Raw genomic sequence first — 21,178 nt, 5'->3', positions numbered from 1 at the left:
AACGTCTGAGCTGTATGTATGTCTTATTTATTCCTAAATATATGTTTCTTCATTCATAATTTCAGTACGCATTGCTGACTCCAATATTAAAATATAATATTCAGATAATAAGGATATAATTTTCAATCCTCAAAACGTACTGCTCCATTTTTGTAACATAGGGAGCAATGTCTGATATGCTATGTATCATTCATTGCCAAAAAAAATGGAAGCATAAAAAAAGGAAGTATAAACTATTTTAAAGTATATATAATTGGATCCAATTTTCTTTATATAATTATTTTTTCCCATAGCTAGTAGATATACGAGTAAATTAAGATGAAAGTAAAGATTAAGAAAAAGTAATTAAATAATAAAAAATTACGACGTACGGGATTTGCAGTTTTTAATTGTGGTATTTAATATTTAAAACTTTTTAGTGAATAGCTTTTCACCTACTAAGTTGGTAATAATTAATTTAACACTGTAAGCTGGTTGGATGTAAGAGAGCCTTGCCGTAAAAATTACACATTGTGAAGTGTTTTTGATTAAAAATATGTTATGATATAAGAAATAAATACAGTTTATAAAAAAATAACAACTATTTGTATATATAAATAATAAAAACTACATTAGATGAAATTTAACGACATTAAATATTAAAATTTACAATAAAGTTAATTTATATTTTGATTATGAACTTAAAAGTTTTAATTAAACATTCATGCGGCCTGCCAGTCACAGTGTAATTATCATGTTGAATATTGAAGCTTTAACAACATTAATGTTAATAACATAATAGTAACTTTGGTTTATAAACAATATTAATGTGTAAACTGTTAAAACGTCTATAAAACAAGCAGCTTATAAAAAGGAAGTAATACATTTAATTTAGTTATATACTAATTACAATTCATTAGAAGAAAATGTAATGTAAATATCTGTTAAGTTTCAATATTTTTTAAGTTGCCCTATACATCAGCAATAGGTCAACTTTCCCTGAGAGTGTACACTTCTGGCTTGCTTATACCTCACAGTTAAACCTGTAATGATTTCAGCAAAACGGATGTGTAACGAGACAAATTACTACTCTTCGAAATCGCTGAACAGATTCCTATAAAACTTTCGAAGATAAAGTTGGCAGGCTTGTTGTGATTCTTCTACGTTAATAATGGCGAGTCCACTAAAGTACTCCACTTTGGAAGAGCAGCTTGCTGTAACAAGATTTTTTTTCGCAGAAGGTGAGAAAGGTTTTAAAATCTCAAAAATAGTGTTAAAATTATACGGTGAGAATTTATTAAATCGTATTAAAATGGGTGCGGCAGCCATCTTCCGGTTGTCATGCTTATAGTATACTGGGATTGTCAGGGACCAATCATTTATGATTTTTTGAAGGCCAAAGAACATATCACAGTTAAGGCTATAGTGAATTGGTGAAAAAAGATCATTCGAACAAAAAGCCGAAGGCTCCTTTACTGAAGGTGTGATTTTGCTTGATAACAATGCCCGTCCATATAAGGCACTAAAGAAAGAAAAACTTCCGAAACAGGAGTGAGAAATCATTCAAATTACCCCCTACAGCCGTGACCTTGGCGTATTAGATTTTCATCTCTTTGGACCCCTTAAAGAGGTTCTACGAGGGTGCATTTTCGATCTAATGAAGAGTTCACAAATCAGATACAAAATAGACTTCAATATCAAACCAAAATATTTTATGCTAAGGGCATTTATAAATTAGCAGAAAGATTTGACGGACTGTGCTCAAAATATTTGAGCAGTAGTAAGCACAAATTGGTTTACGTTAAACTTTTTTAATGTGGTGGGATAAACATCTGTTACCTAAAATCACTAAGTGTCTCATTAACACAAGTAAAATCATCGTCTAGGTTTTCGAATGAACACACCAAACACACATTCATATTTTTTAAGAACCTTCTTGCTTCAAAATCGCTTTTTAAACGGTCAACAATGGAGAAATAAAAGGGAAATTAAAAACTAAAATCAGAACACTACGTAGTTTTAATATATTAAGGATACGTGTGTGATGTTTTTTAAATGCATAAGATAAGTATTTATTACAGTTTAAATTAATGTTTTGTTTTTACATTTTTAAATTAAAAAAGTATTACGATTTAAAATTTCTGTAACATTACAATAATACAATTATGTTGCGATATATAAATACAATACCAATGTACGATGTATGTAATTGTATATGACTCCAAGTATCTGAGATTTCCCTTGGCACTGCCCTGCAACTGCACTCTGACTCAATATTTCACATGATTGTGCAGCAATAACTAGTGTCGGGATTTCACATATAGGACGCCATATTAGATTTATACCTTAAAAGTACACAAAGAAAAAAGCGTTTAATTCAGATCTATGATATTTCTGGTGTCCTAATTAATTTAGATATTTTACACCGATAAAGGATATATGGCAAATGTAAGCTTAAATAGAATATATTGTTCAAAAAACATATATTTTCTAAGCTACTGTTCTGATTCCTATATAAAGTAATTAGTGTGGCATCCCTTTTATTTCCTTAAGCTGCAGTAAAAATATCATAAATATTGACAAGAGAGCGAAATAGTAGGTGCAAACTTTAAAAACCATGTTTCTGGTTAGTTAAGGTGAGTTTTATACCAAGTTTCCCAATTCATTCGATGTTTTATTTATCACTTCTGCAGTCTTAAGTAAATATTAAATAGTAACTTCGTCTGCTCTAAGCTACTAACCAATCACTGTGTAATTATTTGATATTATCTAACTCTATGTTGAAAATCGGTTGCAGAACAGGTTGATATAGGAATAGATGTTACTGAGCTTACTCTATACTTTCAAGAATATAAACGTACACAAATTAGGTCAGCTTCCACTTCTTGCATTTTCGTTTTGTTCTTACACATTTTCAGTGTTATAAAGACAGGGTCTACCTCTAAATATTGCAATCTTCTTTCGGTCTTCCAGTTTTCCAGAGCACTGATGTCACGATAAATAACATAAATAGAGAAGCTTACTACGGAGGAACCGTATTCCAATAAAATGGAAATCGTGACCTAAGATTATACAACATTTCTAAATATCATACATTTGGTTTTGAGTAACTTTTGAGTAAAGAAGTCTAACTGTTTTCGGACGTACATGTCTGTGACAGAATGGCCTGTTGAGACATGTTAGTGTTCATTCCGCTGTTTTTCTTTAAGCAACTGTAAAATGCATAACAAAATGTCAAGGAAAGCAACCAGCTTTGATTAACTTATTTACAAAGATTCACAGCTTTAGTTTATTAAGGTAAGTTTACGACATTTTTTGTATTATTAAAAAAATACTTTAAACAAAAAATGTCTAACTAATTAGATGGTTTTTGTGTTATCTTAGCACAATTTAGAATAAAACTATAGGAACAGGGTAACACTGTATGTATTATTTGCATTCAACTATTCATTTACAATATTTTACGAAATTACGATGTTAAGAACGTACATCTTCTTAGACGTATATCAGCTAAAATATCTGGTTTAAAAATTACAACAGATGTTTATGTCAGGTAAAATTGTATTGTAAAACATTATTACAAATATTACCTTTATTTTTTATAAATTCTAAAATGTACCAGGGAAGTTGGGCAACCTGTCTCAAATTCACATTTATCAAAATTGAAGGTGTACTTTTCCTAGTAAAAGCATTTCTAATGTAATATTATAAAGCTGTATGATATTTTTGAAACAGGAGTATATTGAAGTGCCATAATTACAGTTTAATCTTCTGTCACGATGAAGAAAATATATCGTACTACTTAAAAAGTTACTGCAGTAAAATTTATCAGAATCGACTGTATACCCCCGCCCTAAAATATTTACTGATCCACAGTTGAGTTTAATGTATTGCACTGACTAAGAAAATAAACAAACATTTGGGGTTTTAGAATTATCTAATTCTGTTACTCCTTGTTTAAGGGGAAAAGTATGCTCTCCATTAGATACAACTTAAACTAGATTTAAAATTTCGTATACAATGTAAAAGGTAGCCAACCAGTTTCGAGTAACTTATGTGCAAATATTTACAGCCTTGTTTATTGATGTAAGCTTTTTTAACAGTGTTTTATAGTATCTAGCATAAGATGGTTGATTCCTTGCTGATTCAATGTAAAGTAAAAGTTAATTAGTAGTTTTGGTTTTACATTTTCCATTACATTACTGATTAAGCACTGTATTTCTAATATTTTCTAAAATTTCATTGTAAACAAATGTTTCTCAATCATTGATGAAGTTCAGCTCAAATTATTGAAAACTGTTAAAAGATATTTGACTTTGAATTACATGTCGCAAACATTTTAATTGATTTCCCGATTTCTTAAATATCCTGAGAAAGCTCCTTAACTTTTATCTCCTTATAAACTTTCCTCGGTCTTCAAAGAATATAAAAACGAAATAGCCGAATCAGTCCAGCCGTTCCCAAAATTTGCGCTTATCAACACATTTAGCGAATTAGTTTTATATATTAGATTAGTTATGCATAATTGAAACTGCCTTAGGGCAGTAATATAGTCTACTGATTTTTTTTTTTAAAGCAATGACTACCTTTAAGGATTATTGTTGTAGATTTTGCAATTTTTCAGCATCATTTTTAAAACATTGATTCGGCCTCGTTTCGAATGTTAAATCTGGATTGAATAATGTAGTTGTTAAAATAGAATATTTTTATAAGATAATAACATATTTTCAAATCTTTTAAGCGTTTAAAAAATTTAATGAATTATTTCGAAATAAAAAACTAACAAAACGTATAAATTCAAAACTGAAAAATAGTTAAAAGTAGTATAAAAAATATATGTATTTTCTTAATAGCAATTTTGAGAATATTATTACGTATAATATATGAACTATTTTTGTTCTAACGCAAAGTTTTATCCCTAATTATATCATAAACTTAGTAAATGAAATATTTACTGAGCACGCGCTGAAAATAATTTGTTTTTAAACCAGAGGTGGGAGTTTTATTTCCAGAAAGTCAATAACAAGTAAGGGTAATACACATTCATATAACAGCAAACAGTTTCGATATATCGCAAATACCCCTACAAAAAACCCGATATAATTGTTTTTAATTTTCACCATTTTAGAAAGCCCTTAAAGGAATCATATGCAATGTTTAAAAACACTATGCAGCTTTTCAAGTAGTCAACTTTAAAAAACTGTCAATCTCAACTTTCTTTATCCAACTTCGTAGCAGTTTTATTTCAGTTGAATGTCGTATTTGAATGAAAATCGCAAACTGCATCTACAATTACTAATATTATATTATGTAACAGTATTTTATACAATCTTATGTAATTTTGACCTTATTAATTTAATGCTTCCTTATTTTATAGTAATGTATACATAATTTCTGTTCGAAGCAAATTTTGATTGATTTATTAATTTGACAACAATTAATTTGATTGTATGGAAGATATTTTAAATGTTCAATTTTATTTTATTATGAAAATAGCTCATTAAGTATAAATTTATATAACTGGTAGTCAAGGACATGCCAGATCGTAATCTCCAATTCATTTCTTTACAGATTTTCTTCCACCTTTGCTGCATTTGAATTTACTAGGTTTCACGTATTTAGAACCTTTCTATCAAGAGTTATCGCATGAATGGATACTCCTAAAATTACAACATTTGTAGGAAAATATGATTCGGCATAAATACGTCCATACAAAAATTAGATGTACGGTACGGTATAACAACCCGAATTACGTTGCCTTGTTGCGGCTTGCCTTGTAGTGTTAGTAGGCCAGCCGTGAAACTAATGTAATGTGGAAGTTAGTGAACGACGGTTTCTACTATCGACGTCAAGTTTTGCCTAACACCTGAAACCTCGAACAGTTAATAAACATCAATCTTTGAAAATAGTTTTATTTCAAGTTTAAATTTTTTATAAACAAATATACATTGTAGGAACATTTATTTGCATCAAAGTTTTTGCATTTTCCATATGTTATTTTTTTATAAAATACTGTTTGTATTGAAATTATGTATAATGAAACACAACTGTACATAAACATATATCCGTTTTTCATATTTGTAGCGTTATTCCTCTGATTGGTAAGTTAATACAACATTTTTACTTCTAAGTTACAAGAGATAATTTGGGCATAAATGTGTAATTTAACTGAATATGCCGCATACACATTATTAATATCTTCAAACCAAAAATAACGATTTTAAGTTTTATATGAATAGAACAGTTAATATTATGTCAATATCTTGATGCCTGGAGCAAAGCTGCAGTTGCCTCTGATAAGAGCCGATGTAAAGCTTCATGAATATCAAATCAGACTGTATTACTAATTCCTGTTTTCATTTTCCACGGAAACATACATTTATTATTTCAGCAAAACTGTGTAATCTTGTGGTTGCAAAGTATAAGTGTCACTATTTTTGCGAGTGTAATAGCCGAGGAAATTCTGTAAATTGGTATATCCAACTTCAATACGCCAACATCTAAAAAGTGTTATGAGCTAGTGTTTATATATATATATATATATATATATATATATATATATATATATATATATATATATATTTTTTTTTTATTATGGACGCATGGTGTCAAAATATTTAACGATTTTGTTTTTAAACTCCAATATTGTATTATATCACATTTACATGGTCAAACGCACCTGAGCCAGTTACATTCTAAGATACTGATTTATTTATTTAAAAAATTATTTTCTTTTTTCCAATGCTATTTAAAACCTAATTCCTTAAAAATCATAGTAATAATCAATCTGATTTTGATATATATATATATATACAATATATATATATATATATATATATATATATATATACATTTTAATTTCCTTCCTGAAAGAAGGATTCCAATAAATCTTATTAGTAAACATATGAGAGCATATAAAAACAAATCTAGGGTTAATCACTATACCAATCTTAAATTTATAACTCAGTACTTTCCTGTCCTTCATAAGATCTAAAAAATTATTAAGGTGTACTTTCCCATTTTTAATCTTCACCTAAGGCTAGAAATTTATAATAAACTCTGTCCCCCCACAATGTAATCTTTAAAAAACCTTAACGTATACCAAATTTATTTACCAGGCTGAATCCTAATATGAAGGTAAATCCTGAAGTCATAACTTAAATATAACGTTGTGCAATCCCTGTAACAAACTAAGATGCTGAATGTTTATGATTTCAACCAATTCAAGATCTTTCACAAGTAGTCAAATGGAAAAAAGTATTTTCCGTTGAAGATAACATATATTGCACCACTAATATACCGATCTTAAATTTATAACTCAGCACTTTCTGGCCTTTATAAGATCTAAAAAATTATTAAGGTGTACTTTCCCATTTTTAATCTTCACCCGAGGTTAGAAATTCATAACAAACCCCCTCCTCCGCAATGTAATCTTTAAAAAACCTCAACGTACACCAAATTTATTTATCAGACTGAATCCTAATATGAAGGTAAATCCTGAAGTCATAACTTCAAGTATAACGTGTGCAATCCTTGTAACAAACCAAGATGCTGAATTTTTATGATTTCAATCAATTCAAGATCTTTCACAAGTAGTATAAAACGGACAAAAGTATTTCCCATTGAAGATAACATATATTGCACCACTAAGACTAATTTTACAAGTAAAAGTGCAAATTCTACCCCAAAGATTGACTATATTGGCAAAACCAAAATTCTACTAAGGGTAAGAATGACCACTCATCGGTTTGACATTGTTTATCAAACTTACGGGAGACCAATGCTCTAGCGGCTCAATACTATAAAAAAGCGTAGATAACTGCTTTAATATAACAGCAATGTACCATTAACAAATATTCTACACGCACCTGATTTTAATATTCTTTACTATGGTATTTATAATGGAACACTATGTTTAACTGTTATTATTTATTGGTTAGAGTTCTGTTTATGTCTCTTTTATGTGGCTTTCTGTTAAAGAGGCCTAGGTCCCGAAATTAAAAACATAAACACCGATTTTCCTGTTTTTCTTTACTTTCCACCTTTACTTCTAAGTTTTATTCTCTATAGTGTATTTTCTTACTTTTTTTACACCTACTACTTTATAATAATAAAATATTTAAAGTAAAAACAGAATTAACTGATTTAGTAATATTAAATATAATCTATCACCAAATATACTCGGTAAATCTCAGTTTCTTAGACGGTGAGGAACCACAATATAAAATTACTACCTAATAATGTATTACATAATAGTTTTATTCTATTTTGAACTGAACAATTATTACAGCGAAAGTTCTCTGAGGATTAACATTAAGATTTTTTATCTATTTAACATACAAAGTATATGTTGGTATTTTTCACAGCGGCACGACATCATCCACTCGCTGGTCGAGTGATTCCCATACTAAATTTTACTCCTCTGAAGTAATACTGTTTAAGGCATGCATATACTTTCAAGGGAACTGCTAAACGGATTAAACACGCACAACAATGCATTCGTAGCGACATGGCAAAATAATACTATGTTTGATGTTCGGATTATAAACATTTTAGCTTATAGAATTGCTTACTACTTCAATTTACAGTGCGGTAATACATAATCATAAGTAATATCATATGTTATTGTACTTTGTATGTATTAAATGCGTACAAAATACTATATACTATTTTCTGCAGGCTTAGTTAAAGACGACTAACCTCCTATTCAGTTTAAGTAGTAGTGTTTTATTAGCCCTGAATTCAGAGTTATATTACCATTAAAATAGCAAGTAAGAACTAACTCATATTACTTTACATTGCATGTGTTAAACTCAATAGTTCGATTAATTTTAACATTGAACAATTAATTGTAAATATAAGTGAATGAATCTTTAGTGAAGCCTCTAGCTTTAAAATAAAATCACTCATAAAACGATATTATGGAGTCCTATGATATATTTTAAAGGGCAGTAGTCATATAACGTACACAGATCTTTTAGTTAACTACAAATAAATTCACATATTCCTTATATATTATAACAAACTTTGGGCTAAATACAGTGTTTCTTTTTCAGCCAAGTGCAAAAACACGCGTCGCTGATGAATACCATACCTTACCTACCTTTTCGTTAATTATACATTACAGAATAATAGAAATTTAAAATCATTGAAAGTGCTTATTTATCAACTACGAGAGAAACTTTTTAACTTAATTATACTATTGAATACTATGCTATTAATAAATGTATTACATACATTTTTTGTTTCGGACTACAACAAAATTTTAAATAACACATGATTAATAAAATAAACGTGAATTATTAGTATAGTTACGTCTCAGTTATAAGTGAAATTTATAAAATAAAAGGTTAAAAAGGACTTTAATGGGTCTTATTTCAGGTTTTGACCTTGTATGACCACCTACAAGTCAAATTAATTATACAGGGTTAAAAATCCTCCGGAAGTATTGTGAAGATTTGTTTCTTTTGTCAAGGCCAATAAAAGATGTTATGTATACATGGGCCTGAAATATTTTACAGTCATGGTTTATACGTCTGTATATTCGTAATTTTAGTTATCTATCACATCCGATTTTCAATCATTGATATAAGTTATAATGCTTTAGGTTTATATTGTGATGTGTAGGTTTGAGTTATTTGTTACACGTCCTTTTTTCTGACGTTACGAAGGTCTTAGCAGGATCCTCTGCGATCTGGGTTTTTGAGACTTTGAAATGAAAATTTCTCAAAATAATTCGAACGATATCGACCAACACGGAGGCAGTTATATATACTAGTGGAACATAGAGCTTTCTAGGTGATTTCCAAGATCGCATAGTATTAAAAAAGCAAATATAGAGCAAACCCCAGATGAGCTGAATTTAAGTCTGTGCTCGCACTGAATGCAAGGCTAAATAGCATTTGATTTTATACATTTTGTATGTATAATTATGCCCTGGAGTTTGCATGTACAATTAAAAAAATATTGTCAAAACTAATATTACGAGATGCCTTTTCTTGCGTCGTTTTTTAGTTCAATTAAGTTTTCTGATTGGCAAAGTATGAGACATTAACTATAAAAAAGCATACCATTTGTAAGTATCGTTAGAGGCACTGCATCCATAAACCAATTGAAATGTCAATACAAAAAAGTGTATCATTCTTTAATCCAATATTAACGAATGCGTTTTTGTATAAATGTTATAAAACAAGTACGTACTTTGGTTTATACATCCAGTTACAACATTTATGGCTTTTTACGCCATATGGTACTGTTAAAAACTATTTTAATAAACTATCTGATTGTTGTAATTGGATTCTTAAATTTATAAAAGTTCTTCCAATAACAAAATTTTAAAAACTTAAGATTTCCATGGTTACGAATATCCTTGTATATTTTTGTAATTGCTTTTGCAACAAGGTGTAGGTCTAATTTTAATATAAAATATATTAGAATTAATCTAATATCAATGAAGCAGATTATTTAAAAAATAAGCCTTTTTACTAGTACATAACATATTACGTGATTTAACATTCCATTATTTATATTATAATAATTTAACATATGAAAATAGGAGGAATTAGTAATGACTGTCATTTTTAAACTGAGAATAGTACGCAAAGTACAGTCTTTTAAATGCATTCTAAAGAGAATGGCTATTCTGTTGAAAGGATCTTAAAATCAAAAGGCGGGTTATGAGTTAGTTGGTTAAAATCGAGGATGGAAGGTCTAGAGATTAGTTATACGAGCCGTACACCGACAGCTCGGCTTCCAGGTATTTAATTAAACAATGTTTACAGTGCCAGAGACAGTACTGGAGTCTATATTCACATGTGAACAGAATCCGCCGACGTTAAATTTCATGATTGCGTGTTATGTGATCTCAGCTTAACGAATTATTTTCCACCGGCCTTTAGTGTCATATTTTTTATATTTATTATAGTTTCCGTTCATTTAATCTAAACCATTTTATTTGAAACCATTCAGAATAAAATAGGAGTTCAAAAACACATATTCTTCTCAGTAACATTATTAATGCATTAGCATTTAAACAAATGGATCTGCACATTAATTTATACAAGTTATTATTCTTAAACTTTTCAATAAGAATCTTATGCTGGACTTTAGCGGTACCGCAATATACAATTAAAATATTGTGTAGCTCATCACCTCATCCATTATGTAATTTGCTCCCTAACTCGAAATCTTTCTTATCACTTCACTCATATTTCTTATCCTCACCCAGCTAATTACTTCACTTATACACTTATAAGTCATCTCAAGCGTAACGTTACCAATAATTCTTCTTATCTTTTTACTCTTCATCATCATCTCACTCATTAAGTTATTCATCATATCCCTTATCTTATACTCTTTACTTCACTCGCTATGTCACTTACCATTTTACCTGTAGTCTCACTTCACTGATAATATTCCCTCCACTTCACTCGTAATCTCACTTATAAACTCAATCAAAATCTTACTCATACTCTCACCTTCTCGTCGCTTTCCTCACTGGTTCTGTAAGTAACTTATTAATTTTATTCCTTGAATTAAAATGAAGAAACCTTTTTGAAATTCTCCTTTTACGACCAATAAAATCTGGTATATTTTAATATGCCTTATTTTTCTTGAGTTTCATTTTAATTTAAAATTAGTTTTTTTAATCATTTTGTTTGATTATTATTGACGTATTTTACAAACTTATCTTTAGATTTACGTCCTTTACAAGTGTTGGTTAAAAATATTACGTGTTCATTACTAAGTGCAATGAAGTAATTGATCTTTAAATCTGAACAAAGGATGTTTTTCAAGCCTAAATTTGGCATATTTTATCTGATATCTCAATTAAGAGTATTTTTACAGATCTGCGACGTAATTTATTTGATTTTTTCAGCTCATATTACATAAAATACGGTAAATATATCACCTAACTTTACGTCATAAAAACATCAGTTTCGCTTTATTTCAATTCTTTCCCGAAAATTCTGACGAAATCTTTCGGTAGCAGCAGTTTTCTAACAATAAATTACCAGAAATATGTTACATGAACTTTTTTAGTATTTTGATACTAACTGAGAAACCACCTGAGGCTTGTTTCAGGTTACTCGTGTGACGCCCTATATCAGGAGAAATATCATACTTAAATACTAAATTCGTTGTGACTGAACAATTGTTGACAAGACGATGCAACACTTCCAGAAGAATTAAAAATGTTTCAGATTGCATATAATGTTAAATATCTACTTATATTAGGTTTTAATGTTTAAACCCGCAATCGTCTTAAATCATAAAAACCTAATGTCATTGATTATTAATATACGAAAGGTAACAATATTATCTGGGCAATCGTTGGGTCGCAAAGGCACACACGTTATACGATTATTTGCTCCGCTGTTCTGTAATACAATTTGCGACAGAGAGCCGGTAGTTGGTCGCACTGATATGTGCATCATAAAAACTAATCTCATAACTAAAGCCATTGTGTTGGGGTAATCGGTTTATTGGGATGCTATTGACATTTGAATCAATGTTGACGGTCTCGTACTAATGTCGGTTAGAGTAGTGATTGTGTATAATGTAATAGCTCTCTATGTAATTGTGTATTTCGGGCTTAAACATGCGGAATATGCTCAATACTCGCAATCAATTATATAATTATTATACATTACATGGCATCGAAATGGTCTTGTAGCGTTCTTGCATTAATCTAAAACATACTTATATTAAATGGTCTAAATCAATATAACTGTTTCTGAAATTTGAAAATAAACTGTTAATGACAACGTCATTGATATTGATATATGTTTATTTATTTTAAATTTCATTCGGCTATCTCGGAAAAACACACCCACATGGTGTATAACATACTCATAACCTTTAACACGGTATTAAAGAAGTAAGTGACTTAAGATAACAAAGAACCACCGAATATCTAACTTGTCTTAGGTCAAGATTACGCTACTACAATAACATAAAATACAAACTCACATGAACAATATTTTTATAAGTTCATGAATATCATAAACCAATCGGTACCTTTTGAAATACAAATCTCTCTTGGAACATCTTTTCCAAGTCGTTATATGAAGAAATTATCGGTGGTATTTTATTCAAAGGTTGAATAAATACCATTTTGATGCTTAGATTATTGATGCTTATATCATTTGATGCTTAATCGACAATGATATTATCTACAAGTACTATCTCCAATAAGGACTAAATCTTCCCAATATTAGTAAAGTGAAATATATATATATATATATATATATATATTTGATATATATATATTTATTTGATATATATATATATATTTGATATATATATATTTATTTGATATATATATTTATTTATTTTATATATATATATATATATATATATATATATATATATATATATAAAATACTTTAAAGCCACTGCATGTAGGCTATGGTAATTTCTTTATTTACTTTAATCTGTTAGGTTTAACGTTCAAAGGGGTTATTTATTTTAAAAAACACTAAACAAATCCAGAAAGATATTACGGTAAAATCATCCATAATGCGATACATAAAGAAAAGCATTACCTTTTAACATATTATATAATAGAGCGTTAGTTATTACGTTACTTTGCATATTGTGTGAAATTAAGCGTGCGGGCGTTAATTTAACGTGGAACTTAATAGTCTTATGTAGGCAATAACTGAGGCAATAATTCTTGTGACCTTTTGCTGAATTCTGAATTGATTTTTTTATAGTATTGCAGTTTTTTGCAGTTATTATGCTTAAGTTATTAAAAATCAGTCATAATATTCAATTCACTCTTTGATATTTTTAAATTAATATAAAATTCAATTAAATAGTAGGTTTTATAGAAGTTCTTGATGGACAAAACCAACGATAGCTAGAACACCTATTTCTGATCACTATATAATGGTACAATTTGCTTAATTTTCCTCATCATTACCTCCGATAAGGTCTGCTTAAAACCGTGTCCTCAGATGTCTGTCCTTGTGGTGATTCTTGGTCGAAAGGTTCTAGGATTTAAAACTTCGCACATGTTTCTCTTGGCTAAAGAATGAAATCTATTTATGTATTTGTTAAAAGGAGTAAATTACAGCTGAGTATATTATAAAGCTTTTAACTTATCCTGTGGGTAACCAGAATTACAATTTTAAAATCGCAGAGTAACTAAATTTGTAATTAAACAAAATACAGTAATAGTTTAATTTAATAGTTTACTTTTTATACTTCATAAAAGATCAATTCCATAATAGTTTACGCGTATAAATGACGCTTTTCCAAAGAAAATCAGAATGATATGCAAAGCGTTGGTGCTTGTTATGAGTCTAATTAACAAAGTATGTGCAAAATGTAATTTTGAGATAGGACAAATTGAAATGTATAATAATTCAAAGGCGTATTTATTTAAAGACTTATATCTCTCGTGTTATATCTCTTGTAAAGTGTTCGCAGTGTCAGAATGCGTGTGTGTGGATGTCACAGAGAGTACAGTTACTGTACCGTATGTTCGGTTCCTTTGTCCGAGTTTAACTTTGTTCAAAGATAAGCGTTGAAAGGCCTTTTTAAATATGGGCGCTTGAGTTGACAGCTTTTACAGCTATAAAAGTATTTGTCTTACTGGTGATCAAAGTACTTTACAAAACTGTTATTGAGCAATGGTGGAAATTGATTATTCGCTCTGTAAATAGGAATATACTCAACAAGCAGATATACCCAGAAATGTGTCCTAAGGAAAAAAATATATATAACGATGACCATGTTCTAAATACTAATTTTATGCAACTACGAAGAATTAAAAAATATCCTATTGATAGGTAAACCATTTTACAACACGAGAACTTCTCTACATGTTTTCTTCAAATCCCTGAACTATCCAATGACATTACTAGAAATCTTTACCCTTAAAGGTATGTACTATGAATATATGGTCGCTTAAAATATATTTCAATTAATAATAAATGTAACTATAGAAACCTAAATATTACCAATAATTAGGACGTTCAATAAATAAAACATTTTATGCTAGCCTAAAATATAATTGCAACCACTCCAAGTTTTTTTTTATATATTGGCTGAACGGTAGTGAAACCCAGCTCCCAGGGAGCTGAAAAAACTTTACATATGTTTGCCTGTATGATTGTTAGTCAGTACAATATGTCAAAAACTAACTGAGCTTTAGTTGTAAATTATTGTATGAAGTATCATTTCTGAATATTCAAAATCTAGCTCGATTATATTGCTTGCCATTTCACATCATTTTGCTTTAGCAAAAACGAACATTATCAGGCAATGTTTAATTCCGTGTGTCTGTGTATCGGTTTCCGCAGGATATCTCCAGAAAGATATGTGCTAGAGACTTAAATTTGTGCATCAAACTTCATTTACATGGAACAAACTTTCACGTGTTATGTTCTATTTTCCACGCGGTTTAAATGAAGTTAGCGAAGCCTGGCTGGCACTTGGGGGATATCTTGAGCACTTACAAAAGATAAAAAGGCCGTACTTCAAACTTGGTACATAGTTTTTGGACTAACACACGAATATATAAATTGATAGATAACCAGATGGACATAAAATGCCACAACTCTTTTTTAAAGGATGGACTTTTAATATAGGACAATATCTATGTGATGAAAGTTACGGTCCACAAAGGTACTTTATTTTAACAATAAATACTAAAAAAGTTTAACAATAGCTCCTAACATAAAGCTAATAACAGAAACCCATTTTGTAATTAAAAAGTAGCTAACATGATAACAAACTACTGGATATGCGTGGTTTGCAGTTGATTAACTTGGTAACTGACTTTGTTTGTGTTTTATGAATAATATATAATCTTGTAGTATTTGTAACTGCCACTTGTTTATTAATAGAATTAAACATAACTTTTACAATAAATCAGGTTACATATAACAAGCATTCCACTTATCGCTTATCTATATCCTTTACAGAGCAATCAATCCGTATATGGATACCTGCCTAACATTAATTCCAATTGGTAGATATAATATATATATATATATATATATATGTATATATATATATATATATGATTTACCTCACTGTAAGGATATATCTATATAAGGATATATATAATTAGGCTATTGCCACTTATACAAATTTTATAAACGTATATATATATATACATACGTTTATTAAATTTGTTTACGTGGCAATAGCCTAATTATATATAATACTTATATAGATATATCCTTACAGTGAGGTAAATCATTACGAATTAGAAATCATTAGAATGTATATATGTGTGCACTATCTAATTTATTATCCTATTTCAATGTTTTAAGTATTTAATAGTTTTATTTATATTTTAACGAATTTTCATCTATATCTCTTTAATTTTTTCTACTTTTTATTTTATATCCTTGAAAATACCTACAAGGAACTGTTACAGTACATATTTAATAAAAATATGATTACGATACATCTTTTGCGATCCATTTTTTTCCTGTTGTCTTGAAATAATTTTTCACACACAGATTTATGTAAATAGATGCTAGCTTTGAAGTTCCGCGTGAGGATATAAATCCCATTAGAACAACAGACAAATCATATTGTAAATATCTCTTAACAGTAATACTATTTTGCTGAATTTCTGTTTTATGCACACCCAACACAAATTAAACTAATATGAAATTTATAAACCCATATTTTATTATAATTGAAACTTAATATTCTTGAAACATTGGAAGATATTAATTTATCAATAGTAAATTATCACCCATTTACTATACAAATTGATGATGAAAAACCCGATTCTAAAGGCCTGGAAATATTACATTTATATTGTAAATTGTGTAATAATTTACTAGTGATAATAGCAAGTTCATATTGCCTTAATTGCCAATATTATCCTACCAAATTAAATTAATATAACAAATGTTCGGTCTGGTATAAATTATACAATACAATTGTATTACCAACTATTGTAATATAAATAGAATAGAATAGAATATGTTTGTATCCGTTCCAATATTTTCATGGCTTTGTAGTAGATCAAAACTTAGCTCGAAATTTCCAGCCATCTAATCAAGTAAAGAAAGCACAAAAAGAAATAGACAAAAAACATATCTTACAGTCTACATAAACTTAAAACCTGACAGTCCAATGCAGTGTTCACAACGAAATGTGAAACAAATACATTATCTATCAATATAATGATTAGTTTTTGATTATTATTTTCAACTTTGCTGCTGTATTAAGATATAATTTAATAGGAAATGTAACATTCTGCGATATAACTACTAAATTTGAGTATCAACTTGCTATTTACTTGATTACGAAGTAAAATTATTGCTTAAATTTTGTAAAGCGAGGCCGGTTACCCTTTTACTTACACTAATTCTGGTCGACCTCATGATCAACTGCCTATCCTATGTAAGGATTTTATCAAACAATAAATGTGTGGAATTGGTTCAGTATCCAACAACGTCGACTGATGATAAGTGCAAAGGTCACAGAAAGGATTCAAAACTGCACTATCTGTAACTTATACTCAAAGACCAATGCCGTAAAACTTTCGGCTACCAGCTCTCTCTAGTAAGTAATACTTCATATAATATATTATGTATATTATTTTGTTTTCAAATCATTTTCAATCTACAATCATTGGACCATTTTAAACTTTAAACTTCACCCATAAACCCATAAAGCTGTAAGGAAATCAAGAATTATGTATGAATGTTAAAATAAATCCACGATGTTGACTGTGCAGTTTTCTTTACAACAGATAGATGATTGCAAATCTAAACTTAGCAAGACAACAAGGCTGTTGATCTGCGGGCTTCTGTCGCTTGTTCTAGAATCTAGATCAACAGTAAGTGACTTAAAAGCAGAGCCTTCTCTGAAACCGATATTGTTAATACACTTTCGAATAGATTGACTCTCAATAATTATTCTTAGAAAACAATTGTTAGTTTCAACTAGTGCTCATATTCTCTAAATGTGGCGTTATGTTGTTGAGCTCAAGTTTTAGGGCGTAGTTAAGGTTTAATGTTTAAAAATACTTTGACATTTCTTTTGAATTTGTTCCCAATATGTGGTTGTCAATTGAAATGCAGGAGGGGCCATTTCCGTTGGTCATGTCCGATGACCAAACTAAAAGGGAAATCTAACCAAACAAAATAACAGGTGAAAAGCTACGAAAACTGGAGTATTTACATTTTTCATAAACAGCATTGATGTTTAATCCTGGCAGTATTCTTGAGCTCGTTGATTAGAAGGAAACAAGGTAAAGAATGCTTCCAATTCCTTTGGATAAAAAACGGATCTTAACGAACCCGCATGGGGCACGTAATTTTACTTTATGAAGAGAGCTAAGGATTTCCAGGGGTTTGCAATTTTTTATCAGCACATTACAACACATCTTCCTTATTCGTAATCCACGATTAAAATATCAGCTTCTGATCACTCACTAGGAGATGTTAGCAAAAAGTATTCAGTGGAATGCGTTATTGTAATTTATGTTTATTACTCTAATGTATAAGCAACAACTTAAGTAAATAAGAAGTGGAAGAGCATTAAAATTAACATGAATTATATACCAAGGGACGGATATACTTCACTATGCGTTGTGTAACAGGCATCGCTGGGTTATACAATCCGAAATTTCAATTCCATAGTTCCTTTCATTATTGACTGATATAAATACAGGAAATAATTAATTAAGCAATGTTTACACTTTCTAGAAAAACAAAATAAGACATTGTGAGAACCTACATGGCGATAATCCTCATTGACTGTCAGTAAATTTCTTTGCTTCGCCATAAACCATACAAGAACTTGTTTTTGAATATTTAGATATAACATTTATTTCTTTAGTTGAAATATTCATAGAGAAATCTTTTCACATCCTAATATCGTATTTTTTAAGCTTACTCAGTTTTATTTTGTTTAGTAGGCCTAATAAAAGACTTTATAATAAGTCAAAATAAATATTTATATTTCTGCAATTTTCTAGTTGTCATCATGGTAGCATCATATAAAAATATACGCAAACGCTCAGGCAAAGTCCAATAATATCAAACTATCGTCGAGTTAAATTTTTCTTCATGTAAAAATGAAGGTCAATTTTAAATCTAAAATAGTTAAGTTCGATTTCGAGTTACCGTGCGGACAGACAGACAGACAGAACTGGACAGTTTTCAACCCCTCGAGTGATAAGCTTTCGCTAACGCTCAGCCAATTAGATTAAAATTGACAATTATGAGATAATTTATAAATATAACATAAGCATAAAGTGGAGTTCTTAGTATTAACTATGCTATTAGAGTATACACAACATTAATTGGCTAAGCGTTAGCGAAAATTGCCACTCTATGGGGTGTGCAATCTTGTTACTGTCTTCCTATAAGAGAAATATCTTGAAAAGTATTATTTAGTGACCTAAAGACTTATAATTTTGTATGAACCTTCATGTCTATATATTCTCTAAATTCGATGATTGGTGCATGTATCTTCACGTGATTTTGCATGAAGGAAAGAAAGGAAAATTACTTTGACTTTTGGGAAAATTCTGTGCATCTAATCTTTAAAACTAGTTGTAATAAATTTATATTCATGGTATCCCTACTAAGTTGACTATAAATTTAATTACGTACAATTTATTGCTCGATTTATATATAAAAACCTATAATTTAGTAGGTATCCTTTATGTATGCCAATCCACACGAGTGTTGTTGGTGGAATATTGTTCCTAAACCAATCAGACTATAATGAGTAAGATATGTTTCGCTTGGTACTGCGAGAATTGCACACCAAGTCGTACGCTGGTTGTTTCTAATATAGGAGAGTTACCAAGAACAATCAACTTAAGGCACTGATCTAAGAATTGAAAATGTTACAAAGTGGCCATAATCATTTTCCTCACAAACGTAGAATTCTCTTATTCATAGTTTCTTTAAACCTTCTAGGGCCCAAATAATTCCCTTCACTTTATCTGCTATACAACTCTCCATGTCCTACTATACACTGCATGGTATACATTATACGGTGAGAAACTACTCCAAACGTTTTATATACTATTATTGGTGTTACTATCAAAAAAATCTAATAGTCCAAAAACTAATACTTCATAAACATATCGTTAGTAAATGTTACTTGAATACTAATTTATTTTATCACTTTTAATTACTAATATACTCCATTGATTAATACTCTGTTTTATTTAATTACATAGAAACACGGACAGAGAATCCAAATGTGGTATATATATATATATATATATATATATATATATATATATATATATATATATATTCTCTCTGTCAACAAAACTGTAAAGTAATGATTTAACGTAAAAGGATCGGGGTTTGACGTAAATTAATTTTAATTTAAAAGCTCTCAAATGCACTAAATCAATAATACGCCCCATCGGATCTAAAAGACTTCCAAGTTAATTTCATTACGTATCCAATGATTTAGATTTATATTTCACGTAAATATCTTGTTAATTTAGTACAAAATCCCCCAATTTTATAATAATACTATGAAAACATCAGTTACCTGCTTCTATTCTATTATTATTTGACTTAATTGAGGGAAATTCATATGACTAAATTTATAAACAATTTAGTTCATATAAGAGGAATGAATAATAAAATGTAATAATTACAGTATAAATTACTTATAAAGGATATATTATACTATTGATACAGAGGCTGTAAAATTATAGGCTGATAAATTTAGGCTCGCACTATCAGAACAAGTCGTGAATAAAGTTTAGAAAATTAAATAACTAAGACTTGGAGGCCATAGAGCATTGGACGTTATACACTCAGAGAGAGAAAGAGTGATATAAATATGGGCGAGTTTAATGGAATAAAAAAACCATTTCAAATTCTCCTAATATCTACAATACTGGGATCTAGATATTAAGGAATCAAGAGCGACATGTGTTTGTATGCAATGAAGAATAGTCAGATTTCAAAGAGACAAAAATAAAATAATATGATAAAATGTAAGCACGAAGATGTTAAAATAGGACTGAACTGAAGGCCCACGAAAAATGTGAGCCCGACCATTTGGTTGATACATCTTGGGGACAAAGAAAACAAAGATATCCTGAATAAGGGATTCTAGCGAAGAATGGATTGAAGGGCTTAGACGGAGGTAAATATTCCAAGGTAGACATACTAAGAATGTATCCTAGAGGAAAATACCGAAGCAAGGATAATGGGAAATCAACAACTGCAGGATC

Source organism: Homalodisca vitripennis, chromosome 3 (assembly GCF_021130785.1).
Source record: "Homalodisca vitripennis isolate AUS2020 chromosome 3, UT_GWSS_2.1, whole genome shotgun sequence".
Classification (NCBI taxonomy): domain Eukaryota; kingdom Metazoa; phylum Arthropoda; class Insecta; order Hemiptera; family Cicadellidae; genus Homalodisca; species Homalodisca vitripennis.
This window is presented reverse-complemented; position numbering follows the sequence as displayed.